Source organism: Nanorana parkeri, unplaced genomic scaffold (genome assembly GCF_000935625.1).
Source record: "Nanorana parkeri isolate BGI_ZX_2015 unplaced genomic scaffold, ASM93562v1 scaffold664, whole genome shotgun sequence".
NCBI lineage: Eukaryota > Metazoa > Chordata > Amphibia > Anura > Dicroglossidae > Nanorana > Nanorana parkeri.
In genome coordinates this window covers 116,167-136,770 of record NW_017306932.1, presented here as the reverse complement: position 1 = coordinate 136,770, position 20,604 = coordinate 116,167, and positions in this window count along the sequence as shown.

Genomic DNA, 20,604 nt, shown 5'->3' with positions numbered 1-20,604 from the left:
AATAACCCCCTAAATAAAAAACTGCTAGAAGCAAGAAGAAGCATTGTGTTGGCAGAAGAGAATTTGCATGTCTCTTCTGTAAAGAAAACTCTTCTCTCCAGCATTTTTAATCTTTTTTAGTTTAGTTCCACTTTATTAAAAGCTTCAGACTAACACAGCTAAAACAACTTTTGGAATTAAAGTAGAATTGAAGCCAAAATATTTTTACTTTTGAATAGAGTTAGAGATTATTTTTACCCTTAGCTTTTTTTGCATCCCTGTCTGGACACTATCTGCAAGGAGTTTGCATGTTCTCCCTGAGCTTGTGTGGGTTTCCTTCAGGTACTCGTTTCCTCCCACACTCCAAAGACATGCTGGTAGGTTAATTGTCCCTGTATGTATGCATATGAAATAGGGACCTTAGATTGTAAGCTCCTTAAGGGCAGGGACTGATGTGAATGTGCTCTATGTAAAGCACTGCGCAAATTGTCGTTGATATATAAACACCAATAATAAATAAAGACCTCCAAAAAAAACTAAAATATGTGCTAGCTGATCATACACTTTCCTGTTAGATATATGTGAGGGCAGAGCTATGTGTCCAAGGCATACAATTGAATGAAACATTATAAAAAACTCTAATTCCATTGGTGTTACAAGCTGCAATGGGTGTGTTGTCAGAGAGCTCCTGCAATTAGAAAAATATGAGTTGAAGTGAAATAGTGAAGGCAAAGTGAGGATTGAAGCTGATCAGATGATGGATTGCTGCATCACATTAAATTATCTTGTTAAGTAGATGAGAGCCAGGGCAGAAGGTCAAGATTTCACACGGGGTTACAATGAAGGGGAGAGGAGACGTTTGGTGTGCAAGATCCTTGTCTTTACTTTAGCATGACTTCCAGCAACCTTTACATCATGTAGGAATTTTTGAGTACACTTGTATCACTTTGTGAGTAAGGTGTCTTGTCCCCTCCCAAAAAAAGTAAGGGGAAATTATATTCTGTTTACAAGAGGCTTAAAGGCCTCCAAAACCTTTTCTTTGATTGTTCAGGCAGCTCCAGTTCCATCTGCATCTCCACAAGCTACAAATGTACTTTACACATAAAGCTAGTGTGCCATTAACTAATCCTACATCTCTAGGAGTGTCAACTGCCTCCTGATCCATGTCTGAGCTCGGCCTGAACTCATATGATATGTTCTCCGCTAAACAGCCATTCCTGTAATATGATATTTTCATCAAGTGTGTTCAATAAAACAGGAAAGGGGTTTGGGAGTTCACACATGTTGGTCCTGCAAAGTCTGCTCTCGGTCATTTTTTGTTTTGTTTTCCATTATGAAAAACAACTTATCTCAGCAAAGCACAACAAAGACACCAACACACACATCTATTCACACATTGATACCTAGTCATCTTAAAGTGGTCCTTTACCCTAGACATGTGCGCACACGTCTACTTTACCCCCTTTCACTAAAAATCACATCAGCATGCAGCTCACCATGCTGATGTGAAATAATCTTACATTCATTAGTTAAACAAACATATTTTTCTTTTACTTACAATTATTGTTTTTCTACTTCCTGGTCCTCTTTGGCACAAATGATGTAATGTGCCAAAGCATTGCATCCTGGGAAGGTTACATCAGCAGAGCATTGCTGGGAAGTCTCATCTGTAATCTCATGAGATCTCAGTGAAAGGTATTTTCCTCCCCTGAGATGATATGCATGGTCAGGAAGTAAAGGGAGATCTAGTAACCTGCCCTTAGTAAAAATGGCCACTGTCAGAAGAATGGGGAGGAAAAGTAAAATAATGTAGGCAAGAAATAAAAAGTCTGCAAATATCTATGGGCATCTGTTTGTAGATTGTATTTACTAAACATTTCTAAAGGTGTAGTTATTATCATTTCAAAGATAAGGGTAAAGTTCCTCTTTAATGCTGTTCCGATGATAACTTTTGCAATGAAGCAAGATGAATAAGCGTTGCTGATTTAAGACAGAGGGTGGGCCAATCACCAAGAAGGTCTGTCAGATAGGGTCACACTCTACTATTATAAATCATTTTGAGTTTGGGCAGTAGATCATTTATTTCCACTAATTGGGTGAGTTTAGGAGTGGGCTTCGCTTTCCAATTTAGGAGAACAACCTTCCTCACATAGAAAGGTATCACTCTAAACCATAGACCTTAGGGCAGTAGATGGTGAAAATGAGTCAGTCAGCCCCAACAAGCAAACTTCCAAGGTATTATATCCCAGGAATCCAAATATAGACACCAAAAGATCATATGCATTCAATCAATATGAGAGAAGTTTGCCGAAGTCCAGAGAATGTTATGTAGAACAGCAGGTGAACCAATATACCTATTGCAGGAGGTGCGCTCACAGTCCTTAAAAACAAGGCGTTATGTTCAAATTTTCAGGAACTGAGTGAGATTATAACAGGGTGCAGTGGTTTTGGTAAGGCTGCTTTTCAGACAATGGGATAGCACTTTAAAAAAGGGGACCCAGAGTTGAGGATGAATTGGTGAAAAGTCTAATGAAAGTACCAAAAACAAATAGTCAAAAAGTCCAAATTCTTTTAATATTAGTATTAGTTCAGAATAGGACAACGCTGTTATAAACTCATACTGATATCACAAGAATTTGGACTCATGGACCATTAGACTTTTTGCCTTGGTAAGGCTGCCATGACGAAGGCTGAGAGCAGAATTTGAAGGGCCATAATCATTCTCCTGTAAATTATTCCAAGTACAGTCCAGACTGTACTAAATCTTTATACCTATAGGATATCATAAAAGGGGAAGGGGGGAGGGGACCTGAACATCTGAGACGCATTGGGTTTTTCATTGAACACACTTGACAGATCAATTCTATCTGGACAATCATCTTTGATCTGCCACTCATGTTCTAGTAGCTGCTGTCAAAGGCTACATGCAAGCAAAGCCAGCCAGATAGTGGGGGTACCTGAACACAATCTCCACCCATTTGACTGCAACCATGTGATTCCCCTCCCTCTTATCATGGCTGTGCTCTATTGCTGGCCGCTGAACAGAGTCTGGAAGCAAATAAGTATTACCCACCTTTGACCTTGGTTTAGGATGGAAAAGTAGCTTGTGTTTGCAGTCTAGTTAAAGCTGAACTCCAGCAAACAACTAAATAAAGTATGAGAATACACATATGGGAATTATTTTACCCGCCAAAGGACTTTCACATCTACCAGGCAGCACAGCCAGGCTGGGAACCTGACAATTTTTTTTTTTGCAATAAGAGCAACCTCCTCGCCCCCAGACTGGGATTGAACAGTTAAGGGGCAGCAATAGATTGATGTTATATTACTTTTGCTGTCTCCTCCAATCAGCATGTTCACATGCTGGTGTAGTAGAGCCTGATTGGCATATAGTGCTATCCTTCGATCTCCCGGTCTGAGTGCTGCTGTAAAGGGCATTAAAGGAGGCTAAAATAAAGTCAAAGTTAGGTATTTAAACCATCTGTATTTAAAGAATACATATAAGTATATTGATAAAAAGATACCATATGCAATGATGGCTTTTTTTTTATACCTGCCTTGTGTTCAGCTTTAACATTCCCTTGAATTAGTGATTCATTGAGGGTGCTGCCAGCACTGTCTGACACACTGATAGCCATGAGAGGGAGAATCTACAAATCTTTCTACCAAATAGTGATGAAAATAAATAATTGCAAATCCCATTTAAACATGTCAAGCATTTCCTCTTCAGCAACACAGCATGGGAACATATTGTATGAAACATCTTCAATTTGAAACTGTGTGAACATTATGTACAAGGAAAGAAAACCTCGGCAATCTGGCCAACGTGCAGAAATGAATACAAAATACATTGTTTTCATGTTAATCTGCCAAGTCCTTGCCATAACTGATTGCATAATTTAAAGACCAAGACATATAAACATTTTCCTGAGCTCTGTGGACTCGGAGTGCATAGTGTGTGTCCTCACAGTGTAGGAGATCTGCATTCCTGAGAACTCTAATGTAAAGCTGGAGACCCGCAGCTTTTCACAGCAGTGCATGAAAGAAAGAATAACTGTAACAGAAAATGCCACCCAACAATTCTACATATTCCTTTTTTCCCTGGAAGCCAGAAAACTGAATCATAAGATAGCTTCTCACATATTCCGGGGGAATCCAGCAGTGAAATATACCCATCAGAAGTCCCAGTTCTGACTAGCCATTAAAAGCAAATAATGGGGCCATGGCCCTTCAATGGAAAGGCTGTCATCACTGGCCTCCTTCTGGGAAGACTAATGACCTGGATGTCTCTGGTTCCAGTATTTTTAAATCACAGACCTGGAATGCTGGATCAGTGGCTCAGAAAGTATTGAAGCGTTTGAATCAACATGAGATACATGTAACTAGCATTTCCTGTACCTTCCATAACCTTTTCAGTACAGATTTCCTTTAAAGTAAAGTTAAAAAATGTTTTTTGGTTTTGTGATAGCGTAGGGAGTTAGATCCTCCACTGGGTTGTTATAGCGGTCCCTCACTGGGTAGATTCACCCCTCATTATTGGTATTGGTGGCCATTTTATCCACTGCAGAAAGTGATGGGAAATCCATTTTGAGTTGTCACAGAAACAAGAGAAAGCTTCCAATACAGAAACCTGTTCTGTTGACATGGAATTTTTGCTCACAAATGGGCCTTAACATAAGAGAAAGGGATGATCTGGGGTTGTATAAACATGGTTTCATGAAAACTAGTCTTCAATGGGGCTTACTCAAAAATGTGCACATGTAATATTTTGTAATTGTACGGGCGGAACTATTACGATTTATACTTACCCAGCTACCTAACTTGCCTTAGAGCTCAGGGAAAGACTTAAGTGGTCCCTACCTACACTAAAAACTCTTGATTACCCCATCCATTCTAAAGCGTGGAGAGGGAAATCCCACGGCCAACAATTGCATTCTGACTGCGGTGGGAGTGCCGCTGTATCCTGTAGCAGCTGGAGGTCGGCAGCAAACCCGTGAGATTTGTGGGAACCCAAGAGAGCGACACTCCAGGAAGTGTTGGTTTTCCTGCAGACTTCAGCCGAAATTTCTTTGTTTGGAGAATTCATTTGACAGTGCGGGCAACAGGAAGGGTGAGTATGTACACCTTTTTTTTACAGGTATGGCAAGATAAACAGTATAGTGACAGGGTCAGCTGCGTCCCCAGGCTGGGTGGCACCCGGAGCGGTTACCGGGTGTCACCCCGCCGACTCCCCACTGCGCATGCACATGACGTCACCACGCGCAAAAACAGGATGTCTTGCTGCACTCCTAACCAGAGTAACCCCAAGCTGGGTGGGTGCTTGTAGTGACCACGGAAGGCACCGTGTGAATCACCAAGATGGCCGCCAGCAGGTATCAGAAGAGTGCCGTGTGTGCGCAAAGACGTCATCGTGCATGCGCGTGGTGACAGAATAAAGGAATAATGTCACCAGCACACCAGTTTTTTGTTAGTCAATGATCCATTTTAATGGCACATTGCCATCCAATACACAAGCCTGATGAAGGGGACCCCCTGCGGCCCCGAAAGCGCTTGTGTATTGGATGGCAATGTGCCATTAAAATGGATCATTGACTAACAAAAACTGGTGTGCTGGTGACATTATTCCTTTATTCTGTCACCACGCGCATGCACGATGACGTCTTTGCGCACACACGGCACTCTTCTGATACCTGCTGGCGGCCATCTTGGTGATAGACGCCGGCAGAGAGCGGAGGGGACAGTCATCCGGCGGGATAAGGTATGCCGCCGGGTCCCATCCTCTCTCTCCTGATACTGTCAGGCGTTCGATCCATGACCAAGCGCCCGACTTTTCAGAGGGGGGTGACACCAAAATGACTGCCAGTCATTTTGGTCATTGTTGCTTTAAGGACTTACCTTAAGTGATGCCTCTTGATCCAAACTTCTTCTTCCTTCCAGTCGTTTTCAGCAGTCCCTCCAGCGCTTGTGTCGGTCTCTGATCCAGCGCAGACTGCTGTCTCTTCCTGTCCCGCAGAGTCAGGCTTACACACAGTCGCTGACTTACACAGTAGCCTCTCCTCCTCTCTCTCACTGCCGGTGATCTCCATTGCGCATGCGCCCGCACATATCCTGCTCCATGGTTGCTGGAGAAGCTGGATTCTACAGTTGGGAGCGAGCGGCGGAGGTAAGTTTTTATCTATTTGGTAATTTAAAAAAAAATGTTTTTGCTTATGTCTGCTGCTTGCTAGCAGGAGATATGTGTACAAAAAAAAGAGACTTTAATGTCACTTTAAGTCAAGAAAATGAATGCTAAAGCTGGCTATACACCAGTAGAATTCTGTTCACAAAAATTTGTTTCTGGAAGTTTGTTTGGTTTTTTAATAGTTAATAGAATCAACTGACAATCAATTTTCACTGTAGTGACGAAACAAAATGAAGGAACAGAATGGAAAATTTTTCTCGAATGAACAAATTTCCAACAGTAAATGTGTTTTTTGTTCTAGAATCACCATTAACTCCAAAATCGGCTGTTAAAATCAAATTTCCAGCAACATTCATCAAGTCTCTGATGGCATTATCGAATGTTCTGATGAGATTTTTCTCCTGGACATTCATTTGAACATCTACCCGTGTATGGTCGGCTTTAAGTAAATAAAAGACTACCCTTGATGACCTCCTACTCAAAAAATGCCAGTTGTCTGGTTGTCTTTTATACTTTGAGTGACTGAAGAGACCACTGCATCAAGTGAAGTGAAAACTCCAGACCTGCATACTTATTTTGAATAAGCTACTCAGAAAGAATAAAAATCACCGGATCAGCATCACAACCAGGGGTCTACAATAGAGGCCCCTGTATTTCTTTCCTCAAAGAAATACAGGCTTACTTAAAGGAGAACTATGAGGTGAGTGCTTTTCACTCACCTCATAGTTCTAGCCGACCTGTGACAATGAGACTGTCACAGGTCGGCTCAGTAGATCGGGAGGTGAGCGAACACATACCGGCGTTTGCTCACCTCTCGATCCTGTCACGGCTCTCTGCCGTGATAGGGGAGAGGCTGGATTCCCCCATCCCCGCTCCGATCCGCCAGCGCTGACTGGCGGAACGGACGGAGGAGGGGGCGGGTACAGCTGACTCTGCCTCTAGATAGGCAGAGCCAGCTGTCAGTCACGCAGCTGGGCGGATCCCGGCACAATTGTCGGGATCCGCTTCAGCTGCGGCATCTCAGTATTCCGCGAGTAGCAGCTCGTGGTATACTGCGGCGTCTCAGTATACTGCGAGCTACAGCTTGCGGTATACTGAGCCTAGGGTGAAGGGAGGACGCTAGTTTGTGTCATCCCGTTACCCTAAGGAGAACTATGGGGAAAAACCTTAACCCCATAGTTCTCCTTTAAAGCTCTAAAAACACTTCCATCAGAATCTACGATTCTCATATGTACTTCTGAATGACCCTGCAGACTTTGTCACATGATTCACTTCTGTACATGGTCGCTCTATTGCTCCAGTGTAGGTGGGCATGGCTGCAAGGGGTGGTGTATGAACCATAGAACACATTGATCTGTAATTTTTACATCCTCAGATTCAATAAAATGGGGAGAGGGTACTGACAGCTATAATAATTTAGCTAGCAGGACACTTGTGTGCAGATAATTAATGGCCGGGTGATGATTACAACCAGGTTGGTTGTTCGCCTGCAGTCAGGACAAATGCAAACCTTTTTATCTTTGATTGGAGTTTACAGCTAATTGTTCAGCGCTTCCATCCTGCTATTGTATTATAATGGAAAAAGGATTTAGATTGTCATTACACACTTTGGCAGATCTGACGAAACCCATAACCCCATAATGAAATGGCCCCCCCCATGTAGCACCCAAGCTATAGATCAGCCCCATTTATCTGCCTTCCCTTAACCCCCATCAGTCCATAGAGCCAGAAACTCTCCATACATGGCCAGGGAAGTGGTTCTTAATGTTTGATGTTAATCCGTAGACTTACAGCTGGATTGCTGCTGGCCCCTGACCAAAGCTAAAACAGACAGCCACTTGGATGTTCTTTGCAAGGAATCCTGCTTGTTCTGAATCCACACATAAAGATACACAAATAAGAGGCTCTAATGGCTGCACCCACATCCAGTTCACATTTCAGGCAGAATGCAGATAAAAGCAAACAAGTTTCCAAAATACATGCTCCATCAGCAACTAAGTGTGCAAATCGAGTAGAAGTGTGATGGATTGTGCTCCAAGATTAATCATCCGGCGATGACAGACAGGGAGGGGAAGTCACATCGCTGTACTGATTTTGGTTTAACCTCACTGGTTCCAGACTGGTCTGTAGTACATTGGATGGAAATTGCTAGATATTTCATGGCGTCATGACTGCTGTACATACATCCTCTAACAGATCTGGGCTAAAGTGGGTGTAGGGTGTCGTACATGATTTCTAAGATGAGAAAGATGGACACCTTTCAACAGAACGTTTTTTGGGTAAAACACACACCCCTGCCATGCGCCCAGCTATATGGAACTGAAAAAACTATATTCAAAATATGATTGATTGAAAAGGAAATTTACCCATATCTTTAAATTAACAACAAACACACCTTTAGAAATATCTATATGGGTGGGACTTGATGGACGTATGTCTTTATTCAACCCCAAATACTATGTATACTATGACAATCTACAAACCGATACTTAATAATTGCCGGCTTTTTATTCTTTGCATACCTTATTTTTTTTTCCTTCCCATTCTTCTGTAAGTGGCCATTTTTACTAAGGACAGATTATTCCCATTTACTTCCTGGAACTCTGACACATGTGACCATGGACAATATCTCAGGGGAGGAAAATGCCTTTCCCGGAGATCTCATGATGAGATTTCCCAGCAATGCTCTGCTGATGTAACCTTCCCAATGTCTTGGTACATTACATCATTTCTACCAAAGAAGAACAGGAAGTGGATAAACTCTATTTGTAAGTAAATGAAAAACATATTTGCTTAACTAATGAATGAAAAATGATTTCACATCAGAAGCTCCCACTGTACATCAGAAGTGCCTCTCTACATTAGAGCCTATCCCCCATTTAGCAAAAATTTAAAGGAACCCCTGACAAAGCCAGAAGGCACCCCAGGGTGGTTTCACAGCACCCTGGCTGAGAGAGGACTTATGAGTAATGCTGAGGTTGTGAATAGTCAATTTGCTGTACTTAAAGGAGAACTATGAGGTGAGTGCTTTTCACTCACCTCATAGTTCTAGCCGACCTGTGACAATGAGACTGTCACAGGTCGGCTCAGTAGATCGGGAGGTGAGCGAACACATACCGGCGTTTGCTCACCTCTCGATCCTGTCACGGCTCTCTGCCGTGATAGGGGAGAGGCTGGATTCCCCCATCCCCGCTCCGATCCGCCAGCGCTGACTGGCGGAACGGACGGAGGAGGGGGCGGGTACAGCTGACTCTGCCTCTAGATAGGCAGAGCCAGCTGTCAGTCACGCAGCTGGGCGGATCCCGGCACAATTGTCGGGATCCGCTTCAGCTGCGGCATCTCAGTATTCCGCGAGTAGCAGCTCGTGGTATACTGCGGCGTCTCAGTATACTGCGAGCTACAGCTTGCGGTATACTGAGCCTAGGGTGAAGGGAGGACGCTAGTTTGTGTCATCCCGTTACCCTAAGGAGAACTATGGGGAAAAACCTTAACCCCATAGTTCTCCTTTAAAGCTCTAAAAACACTTCCATCAGAATCTACGATTCTCATATGTACTTCTGAATGACCCTGCAGACTTTGTCACATGATTCACTTCTGTACATGGTCGCTCTATTGCTCCAGTGTAGGTGGGCATGGCTGCAAGGGGTGGTGTATGAACCATAGAACACATTGATCTGTAATTTTTACATCCTCAGATTCAATAAAATGGGGAGAGGGTACTGACAGCTATAATAATTTAGCTAGCAGGACACTTGTGTGCAGATAATTAATGGCCGGGTGATGATTACAACCAGGTTGGTTGTTCGCCTGCAGTCAGGACAAATGCAAACCTTTTTATCTTTGATTGGAGTTTACAGCTAATTGTTCAGCGCTTCCATCCTGCTATTGTATTATAATGGAAAAAGGATTTAGATTGTCATTACACACTTTGGCAGATCTGACGAAACCCATAACCCCATAATGAAATGGCCCCCCCCATGTAGCACCCAAGCTATAGATCAGCCCCATTTATCTGCCTTCCCTTAACCCCCATCAGTCCATAGAGCCAGAAACTCTCCATACATGGCCAGGGAAGTGGTTCTTAATGTTTGATGTTAATCCGTAGACTTACAGCTGGATTGCTGCTGGCCCCTGACCAAAGCTAAAACAGACAGCCACTTGGATGTTCTTTGCAAGGAATCCTGCTTGTTCTGAATCCACACATAAAGATACACAAATAAGAGGCTCTAATGGCTGCACCCACATCCAGTTCACATTTCAGGCAGAATGCAGATAAAAGCAAACAAGTTTCCAAAATACATGCTCCATCAGCAACTAAGTGTGCAAATCGAGTAGAAGTGTGATGGATTGTGCTCCAAGATTAATCATCCGGCGATGACAGACAGGGAGGGGAAGTCACATCGCTGTACTGATTTTGGTTTAACCTCACTGGTTCCAGACTGGTCTGTAGTACATTGGATGGAAATTGCTAGATATTTCATGGCGTCATGACTGCTGTACATACATCCTCTAACAGATCTGGGCTAAAGTGGGTGTAGGGTGTCGTACATGATTTCTAAGATGAGAAAGATGGACACCTTTCAACAGAACGTTTTTTGGGTAAAACACACACCCCTGCCATGCGCCCAGCTATATGGAACTGAAAAAACTATATTCAAAATATGATTGATTGAAAAGGAAATTTACCCATATCTTTAAATTAACAACAAACACACCTTTAGAAATATCTATATGGGTGGGACTTGATGGACGTATGTCTTTATTCAACCCCAAATACTATGTATACTATGACAATCTACAAACCGATACTTAATAATTGCCGGCTTTTTATTCTTTGCATACCTTATTTTTTTTTCCTTCCCATTCTTCTGTAAGTGGCCATTTTTACTAAGGACAGATTATTCCCATTTACTTCCTGGAACTCTGACACATGTGACCATGGACAATATCTCAGGGGAGGAAAATGCCTTTCCCGGAGATCTCATGATGAGATTTCCCAGCAATGCTCTGCTGATGTAACCTTCCCAATGTCTTGGTACATTACATCATTTCTACCAAAGAAGAACAGGAAGTGGATAAACTCTATTTGTAAGTAAATGAAAAACATATTTGCTTAACTAATGAATGAAAAATGATTTCACATTAGAAGCTCCCACTGAACATCCGGGCCCACACACTCTGACCCACCACCCCCCTCGGCCGCCGAAACATATGGGCTGAAAATGGCACTTTTGGCAAAATGCAGAAAGTGCAATTTTTTGGCCAAAATAGCGGTGCATCCGTGATTTCTCTCCTCCCCACTGGACGCTGCTCTGTGTCCCAACGTGGAGGAGAGAAAGTGTCACAGGAGGCCGAGAGCTGCAGGAGGAGAGCGCTGAGAGGGCCCGGCTTCTCTCCTCCCCGTACCACTCAGCCTCCTGTCACAGATCAGGAGAGCGGTGTGTGGGGGCGGAGTCACCCAGCGCTCTTACCCAGCCCCACCCAGCCTCCTGTGAAAGCTGTTACGATGGAGAGCGGGTACAATAGTCAGTGATCACTGATCGCTGAGTGTTTGTATATAATTGAGGACATGGTATGTTTACTGTGTCCTCAATTATGAATGAATGGGAGTGATCTACATCACTTCCTGTTCATTCATAATTGTGGATATGGTAAACACACTCTGTGCACATGTTATGAATGAACAGGAACACTCATAGAGGATACCTGCATTTATAACTCCATAAAGAGGACCTGTCACATATTTTGCTATCACATAAGGGGGTTTTCTAACCCCCCTATGTGATAGCAATAAAGTTTCCCCCCAAAAAATGTAAAGTTACAAATAAAAAAGAATTACATTTTTTTTAAAGTCCCCCCCATACATACATGCATGCAAACAGACGTCGGGTGTGCATACGTGTGAAAACGACGATTTCGCCCATTTCTTTGCAGGGGAAGCATTATTTTAGTTTTACTTTAGCAACATAGTCACTTTAAGAAAATTCAAGGGGCCTGGCTATCCCATGGGAGCCTTTGTTAAAATGGGTTGACATCACCTAGCATTACATGTCGCTTCCTGAGGATGCAGACTAGTGCATTTATTTCCACTCTGCTAATTTAATCAGCCGATAAAGCCTGTTCCACATGGTAACAATGTTCAAACAGCAACAGGTCCACAACATTCCATTAAGAAACTATTATAATGGTGTTAGTATGCAAAGAACATTGCAAATTATTATTGAGGAAATGTGCAAGGCCAATATCTGCAGCCTTGGTAAGCACATACACAACCACACAGCACTAACAAGGCACATAGAAAGAACACTAAAGCTGGTAAACGCAAGTCTTCATTACTACAGAGCCAGTCAAAGATTTGTTCTGGGCATGGCTACTTAACACCCCTGCACCTACTACAGGAAAAGAGGTGCAACATATGTCTCTGAAATAAACTTTATACAGAGCCATCTTAACTGGCAAACAGAAAGGTACTGACTCATTAACTTGTCTATCTAATTTAAGCTTGAGCTGTTGAACACAGTTTTAAGCAAAGCAGTTAAAGTAGAACTATGAGGTTAGTGAAAATCACTCATCCTCATAGTTCTAGCCGACCTGTGACCTTGAAACTGTCACACGTCGGCTCAATAGATCGGGAAGTGAGTGAACACATAGCGTCGCTCGCTCACTTCTTGATCTATCCCCGCAGAGAGCCATCACTGTGACTCACGGCTCCCTGCAGGAATTCCCTCCCCCCTTCCCTGTCCGATCCTCCAGCGCTGACTGGCAGAACGAAAGGGAGAGGGGGCGGGCACAGCTGGCTTTGCCTCTAGATAGGTAGTGCCAGCTGTCAATCCCGCAGCTGGGTGGATCTCGACAGTAATGTCGGGATCCGTCCCGGCTGCGGCGCCTCAGTATACCGCGAGCTGCAGCTCGCGATATACTGAGCTTAGGGTGACGGGAGGACGCTAGTTTGTGTCCTCCCGTTACCCTTAGGAGAACTATGGGGAAAAGCCCTGACCCCATAGTTCTCCTTTAAGGAAAGCCTAAAGAACACGCGAGGAGAAGGCTAGAGCTCCATCTGGTGGCTGGATTTGAAAATACAAAATATGCATTTGCAGTGTTTCATACATTAGTTACTTGACTAAAACTTTTTTTGTAAATTGACGATGCAAACTTGTAAAGTTACTGAACATTCTTTGAAGTATTTAAAATAATTACTTGATATGTCAGATGTACAGCAAAACATTATAATCTTTGAAAAATTGTTGCCTTTAGGGTTGCACAGATACCAAGTACCGTACTCTGTACAAGTACGAGTACATGCACCGATACTTTTGAGCTCCAAGACTACACTAGAGAAAAATTCAAAAATTAGGAGGCAGCCATCATGTGTAAGGAGCACACTGAGCTCCTGGGATTTGTACAGCTCTGTTTTAATGTACGATTTTGTTTTTATAAATATAAATAAAGGGATGCACAGATACCAATTTTGCAAGTACGAGTACTGGTACTTGCCGAGTACTTACAAGTACGAGTACTGATACATTTTTATTTATTGTCATGTGACAGTTTTTCTAAAACAATACAGACTAATGATTTTAGGACAGTCATGGAGTGCCAGAGCCAGGTCCCAGCTGCAACCTCTGCAACCCTGGTAGTTCTCGGGAAAATGCCAAGTATCTACACTGGTACTCGAAAAGTATCTGTGCATCCCTTCTTTTATTATTCAGAAGCAATCTCTCAATTATGGAATAGTCACATGCAGTATTCTTTCAATTGCTATAATTTGCCTTGAGTTGTTTAATGAGTAGCTTTGAGCTGCTTCTTTGCATTCTTTTGCTTTTGCATTCACAAATAATTTTAATGGGGAAGAAAAGCACCTGAGATGCTAATAAAAAAGCCCCGGTATATGAACCCCAAAGTGTTCTGGAGTATGTCTACTGCCAGAAGGGCGCCCTATGCAGTTATTACAGAGGAAGTCTGTACAGCATACAATTGAGTATCTAGAGACCTCGGAACACTGTGAAAAGCCTATTAAATATGGCTTCAAACGGCATCAATCCAGGTAAAATTGAGTCTGTTGGGACATACACTAAACAGCTCTTTGTAATCACCTAGTACGTGAACTGTCATGTAAATTTCCCTAACTTCCTTACACAGCATAGCTCCCATAGCAATAAATCCCACATGCTGTATGTGTTTTGGAGATCATAGTGCTTGCACTCTAATGCTCCTATATCAAAGGTAGCATGTCTACCTGCGGCAACTGAATTTATTTTTCTTTTTTCTGCATGGGCATGGATTTGACGTGTGGAGGGCAAGCAGAGGAGAAAGATTACTTGTATTGCAATTCTTTACTTGGAATAAGCCAGAATGCTCCAGGCAATGTATTATTTTTAGTTTATAATTTTCCTGAAATAGTAAAAATGGCATCACGCAGACGGTCATCGCTGCACTGCACAGGTTTTAAGGATTTTTGCATGTCATGTGATCATTCCAGAAGGGGACAGTGCTTCAGTGGCCTCAGTGTATGTATGTTGTGTGTCTGTGTGGTCTTGCTCTGGTTTACTCCTATAGTTCAAAAATATACTAGAAGAATAATAGGCTTTAACCTACTGTGTGTGTCCTTGTGCAAGTATCACGGACTGATGTGAATGCAAATGGTGATGACATACACAGTAAAGCAATGCATAGCATGCCAAGGTATTATGATATATCTAGCCCATCATCTAAATTCTCAACACAGCTACCCCTGGTGTGCTAGTTGATTGTTTAGCATGGTTTTTACAACCTACAGTTTCACTCCACCCCTCCTGCATGCACTTTGTCACATGAATGTACAGCACCAGAGTTCACATCTTCCTCTAAGTCCACCTAAACGGTATCTAAACCCAAGAACAAAAATTTAATGTATTGCAGCATTCCCGTCCTTAGAGGTGGTGACCAGGGGCAGACTAACCATTAGGGCTCTCGGGCACTGCCCGAGGGCCCGTGACCTGGAGGGGGTCCGTGGCCAGGGCCGCCAACAGGACAGTACAGACAGCCCTCCTGTACTGGTTGGGCCCCATTAAGTCAGCAGGGGGCCCAAGCCCAGCACAGGCTGCCTGTAGTGAAGGAGGATTGCATCACCCACTTGCCATGGTAACCAGTTGACCTACCATCCACTGGGCATACCTATTTATACCTATAGTCCCTTTTGCTTCTGTGCTGAGCAGCAGCAAGAAGGACCGGAGACTTTCAGCACATTTGGCTCGGCCCCCTGCACCACCCACAGCCCCTGGTACCAGGCGGGGGTAAGGGTGTGGAAGTTAATAGTATTGGAAGAAGGTGGCAGACATCAAACCCTCTTCCAACACTGTTAACTTCTGTACCCTCTGCATCCCTCTTCCTACAGTGTTCACCTCTGCACCCCTGCCAAACAGTGTAGGAAGTGGGGTGCAGATGCGAAAAGCATTAAAAAGGGTTGCATGGCGGCAGAGGACCTGGCTGGTGGAAGCTGAGCAGCAGATCAAAGCAGGACAACACTGAATTCGCTGGGCGATTAAGTATGTAAATTCAGGTTAAAGGGTAAGAAGAAACAAATAGTAACACAGGGGACATAAGGGGAAGGGGCTTGATGATGAAGTTACTCTTTAATTAAATCTTGGTGCTTCTGTGTAGTTCTTGGCTTTTCTCAGAGATGGCTAAGGCCTCAGTCACACTGCCGCACATATACGCACGTATATGCACGTATTGTACCATATGCAACATATGCAAATAAATGGCTCCATACACACAGCTGCGTATGGAGCCGTATATATTTGTATAGCGTAAAAATGCGCAAAAACAGAATGGAACCGAGATGCGTCCGGACAGCGTATTGCTGCGTATTTACGCACATATACGCATGTTTACGTGCATATACACACATACGCGCGTATAGTGCATTACAATTTCTATTACGAATGATGCATTCTGGGATTGCATATAGTGCACGCATATACGTACATACGCGTGTATATGCGTATACATACGCGCATATATACGCAATATACAATTTTGCTCTTGTGTTGTGTGTGAATGAGGCCTAACACTGATCTGCGCCTGTTGCACCCTCTCACCTTATAACTTGCTACAAAGTTACAATCAGGGATGCACCAATACCGATACTAGTATCTTGTACTCACCCAAATGCTCCGGATGCGTAGCCCGAGACCGAAACTTCCAGTACCAGGAAGCTAGACAGTGAGTCATCACTTAACCCCCCCGGCTTCCTGATTGGTTGGGAAGCCGGCTCCATGCTCCCTCGTCACTTGGTGGGAGCATGGAGCCGGCTTTCCAGCCAATCAGAAAGCGGGGCAGCGTGTAATGAATCACCGGCCGGCTTCCTGATTGGTCGGGAAGCTGGCCAACCAGGAAGCCAGGCGCGGAGTCATTACCCGCCCCCGGCTTCCTGATTGGCCACCTGGTGACGAGAGAGCATGGAGTCGGCTTCCCAGCCAATCAGGAAAGCCGGGCACAGTGTAATGACTCGCCGCCTGGCTTCCTGATTGGTCGGGAAGCTGGCCAATCAGGAAGCCAGGCTCTGAGTCATTACCCGTCCCCCGGCTTCCTGATTTGTCATTACCCGCCCCCCGGCTTCCTAATTGGTCCATGCTCCCTCATTACCTGGTGATGAGGAAGCATGGAGACGGCTTCCCTGCTAATCTGAAAGCCGGGTGGCGAGTGATTACACGCCACCCAGCGAATCAGAAAGACACGCGGTGAGTCGTTACATGCTGCCCAGCTTCTTTAATGGGACTTCCGTTATCGGTATTTGGTATCGGCGAGTACCGGAAAAAAAACGGCGGCGGCCCCATCCTGCCCCGATTATCGCAAGGTTCAATCAGCGGTAGTTTAAAAAAACCACCTGGACGAATTGCGGTAATCAACCACACTTATTTTCGTTTGCGCATGGGCAGTGTTAATCGTACGACTTTTGACGGACGGAAACGCCACCAACCATGCGAACATCGTACGATCGACCAAAGTTTTCAAACATGCTTGACCTCCAAAAGTCGTACGATTGTACAGTACTATCGGTCGGGACTACATTCACACGTTACGATTGTTGTACGAAAAGTCGATCGCATACGTTTATCGTACGATAATCGTAAGGTGTATGGGCACCTTAAGTTGCAAGAACTACATTTCTTCCTAGTGACCCTCATCAGTTATATGCATTATGAGTCCTCAAATGTAAATATGACATACAGTTGCCTGTGACAGGTCTGCAGAGGAAGAGACTACTTTACAACACTGTAAGAATTGTACATATCTCACATGTACTTATCTTCTTGTGAAGGTGCAAGGTTATTTGTTATAACAGCCAGAGAGATGTTTTATGTTTTTATATTGTATATAGAGTACAATAGAATGGTTTCCTTTAAATTATAATTCTAAAATGTTAATGTTGTGTTCCTTGGAGCAAATAAATGGTTAGCAGAGCCAAAACAATAAGTTAAACATTATTTATTCTCAAGTTTTGGCATGAAGAAACAGCTGTGTGGACCAATAATGAGAACACCCAGAAGCCTCTCGTAACTCACCCTGTATAAAAAATACATGTGATACCAATTTTGATTACTGATGTACAAACAAGAAAAAGAATATATGTGTCACACATGCTGGTCTAGAACTGGGTTCATATCCAACTCCCATTGCTTTGTCCTCTCTCGCTCTTTCCCTCTCTTTGAGAAAGCTTTCGCTCTACAGATGTTTACATCAGACCTAAAGGACAAGTGCCTTGCCAATGTGTGATTAGGTCAAAAGGATACCCAAGACTCCAAGCCAGAGGGGCTGAGAGGTCTCAGGAACCAAGTATCTTTACAGAGAAAGAGCTGGCTTTCTCAGATTTTCCACATTCTGCATGGGATCCTGGAACCTGGAGATTTCTTAGAGACTTGGGAGGGATAAAATCTCTATTCTTGGGTCCATGTTTGGTATTGACCAGTACCTATTGTGTGCACATCCCTTATGGTAAGGCTGCAAGTTAAGTGTTGAAGGCTCCACCTGGGAGAGAGAGATGGACTCGGTCCAGGAGTCAGGAGCACTCCAGTCTGGCAGGGAGTTGTGGGTTGTGAACCAAGTGTACAGGTTAGCACAGTATTGAGACTGTCTGCAGGACACAGACAAGGGGCCTGAGGACTGAGGCCGGAGCATCATTACAAGAGCAAAGCCAATATATACTTTTTGTGAAATGAAATGTTGAACAACCCCTGCAAGGGCAACTGTAATAATAAGAACATTCTGTTAATAAAAGTGGGCAAGAAAGTCATCAACCGAGGATTTAAAGTGATATTAAAGTCAAAAGGATTTTAAGCTATTTCAAATGCTGATGAAATCCATTACAGTGGATGCTGCTCTTTGATGTTTAAAAGTTTTAGTTTCCTGCAGAATCAGCTGGTCCCCTGAGCTCTGGTTCTGACTTCCTGTTTTAGAGTGACTCCTTTGTCAAGCAGAGTGCTATGCAGTCACCCTTGCATATGCTAGTAAGCTGTGTGTGTCTCCACAAACACACAGACACAGCAAGACAAGCTACTTCCATCCCCCCTGCCCCCCTCCTCCACGCTAGTAGATGAACAGTTGCTGGAGTCTGCTCTGTCCTTTGTGATCTTGTACTGGGCAGGATGTTTAGGGAAGCTGAGCTGAGAGACTTGAAAGCAGCTGTGCAGAAACATAATGATTGGAAGTGTTTGGGCAAAAATTTAAAGCAATCCTTTGCTGGGCGTGTATATATATATTTGTTTGATCTGGATTCATTATTGAAAAAAGTTTGAGAGTTTATTAAACTTTAAGCATGTGGATGCATCCTTAAAGGAGAACTATTAGGTCAGGGCTTTTCCCCATAGTTCTCCTTAGAGTAATGGAAGGACAGAAACTAGCGTCCTCCTTTCACCCTAGGCTCAGTATACCGCAAGCTACAGCCTGTTCAGCCACCCCCCCCCCCTCCCCCCCAGGCTAGGCCCAAGGCCTGGGGGTGGAGATGCTGGAGTGCGGGAAGTGTTTCCCTCAGCCTCAAGGATGGAGGAGGCCTGTGTTGTTGTCAGAGGAGGAGAAGCAGGGAAGCTGATGGCTGCTGGAGGTGCCTGGAACATAGTGGACCTGAGGAGCATGGCTAGTGTCTCTACTGTTAAGGATGTGTGCTCATTCCTGCTCAACTGCTACTCAAATTCCTATTCACTGTGCTACAAATGGATCTACTCTGGGATGCTACAAAAGGTCTGGTGAGTCTGGAGTGTATGTCTGTACTACCCTGAATGTCTAGGATCCCTATACCCTCTCTCCCCAGTGTGAAGATGTTAATAAAAGTTATTAAGCATTATACTACTGGAGTGGATATCAGCTTTGTGGCACTAGAAGAGGGCGGTAAAATGCTAATGAGGCAGCTGAAGACCAAAACCCCTGGACATACTAGTGATGACCCGGGTTATTCTGGTGGCTCCTTCAGGGGTGAGCGCTACAGGTGTAACATGGAACATGGTCTAAAAGGTGAACTTAGCCTTTCAAGGCCAGAAGATATCAACTCAGGTATCAAACTGTTGGATAGAAGAGATCATACCTGGGCTGAATTGTTTCTAGTGTGGACATCTGGCACCTAAACAGAACACACCTGACTGGAGAATGTGCCTATCACTGAGGAGTGCCAAATTTTTTGTAGACTGGACCACTTGCAGAAAAGGGGCATATGTTTTGGGCAGCTCAGTCATTTTGTGTACACTCAACTTTATGCAAACAGTGTATATATTTATTCAATGTATATAATTATTAAAATTATTTATTTTTTATAACACAATAATATCACAAGAACATTGGCACCATACACGATGCCTTGGGAAAAAAAAGATTCTATCCTCACATATGGCTTCTGGTAGATTGATTGCCATGGGTCTGCTCTAGTAATACCTGAAAATATACTGTACGTGCTTGACCTTGACATGAACAACAAATGCCAGGGCTTCTGGACTTAAGCTCCAAGAATGGCCTTCGGACTAAAGTGTATACATCAATTATGACCCTTACTCAAGAATCTAGTTGATGCCACCCTGGTGAGTCTATGTTGGAGCGAAATGAATTAGGAAACAAGATTCCTTCTCTTATCTTAATTGCACAACCTTGGAGACTGCCTGTGCCAAAACACAAAACTGACTTCTACTTGCTATAAATCACATAGAAGTATGTGAACTATTCCTCCCTGATACCGATAGGTTTTAACGCTTCCAAGAACAGCTAAGAGGGTCCGGGATGAGTGCAGTTATCTACAACCAAATAAAAAAATGTACTGACAGGAGACAAATTGTTATATTCCTGGACAGTTTCAAGTGTAGGAATTATAAGCCTGACATTAAGTCGTTGAAATACAAACGATCTTTTATTGTTTCACAACAGACCATGTTCTTTTTTTGTATCAGCTGTTTTTAGTGGATAAGAATGTTATGTACTTTTCT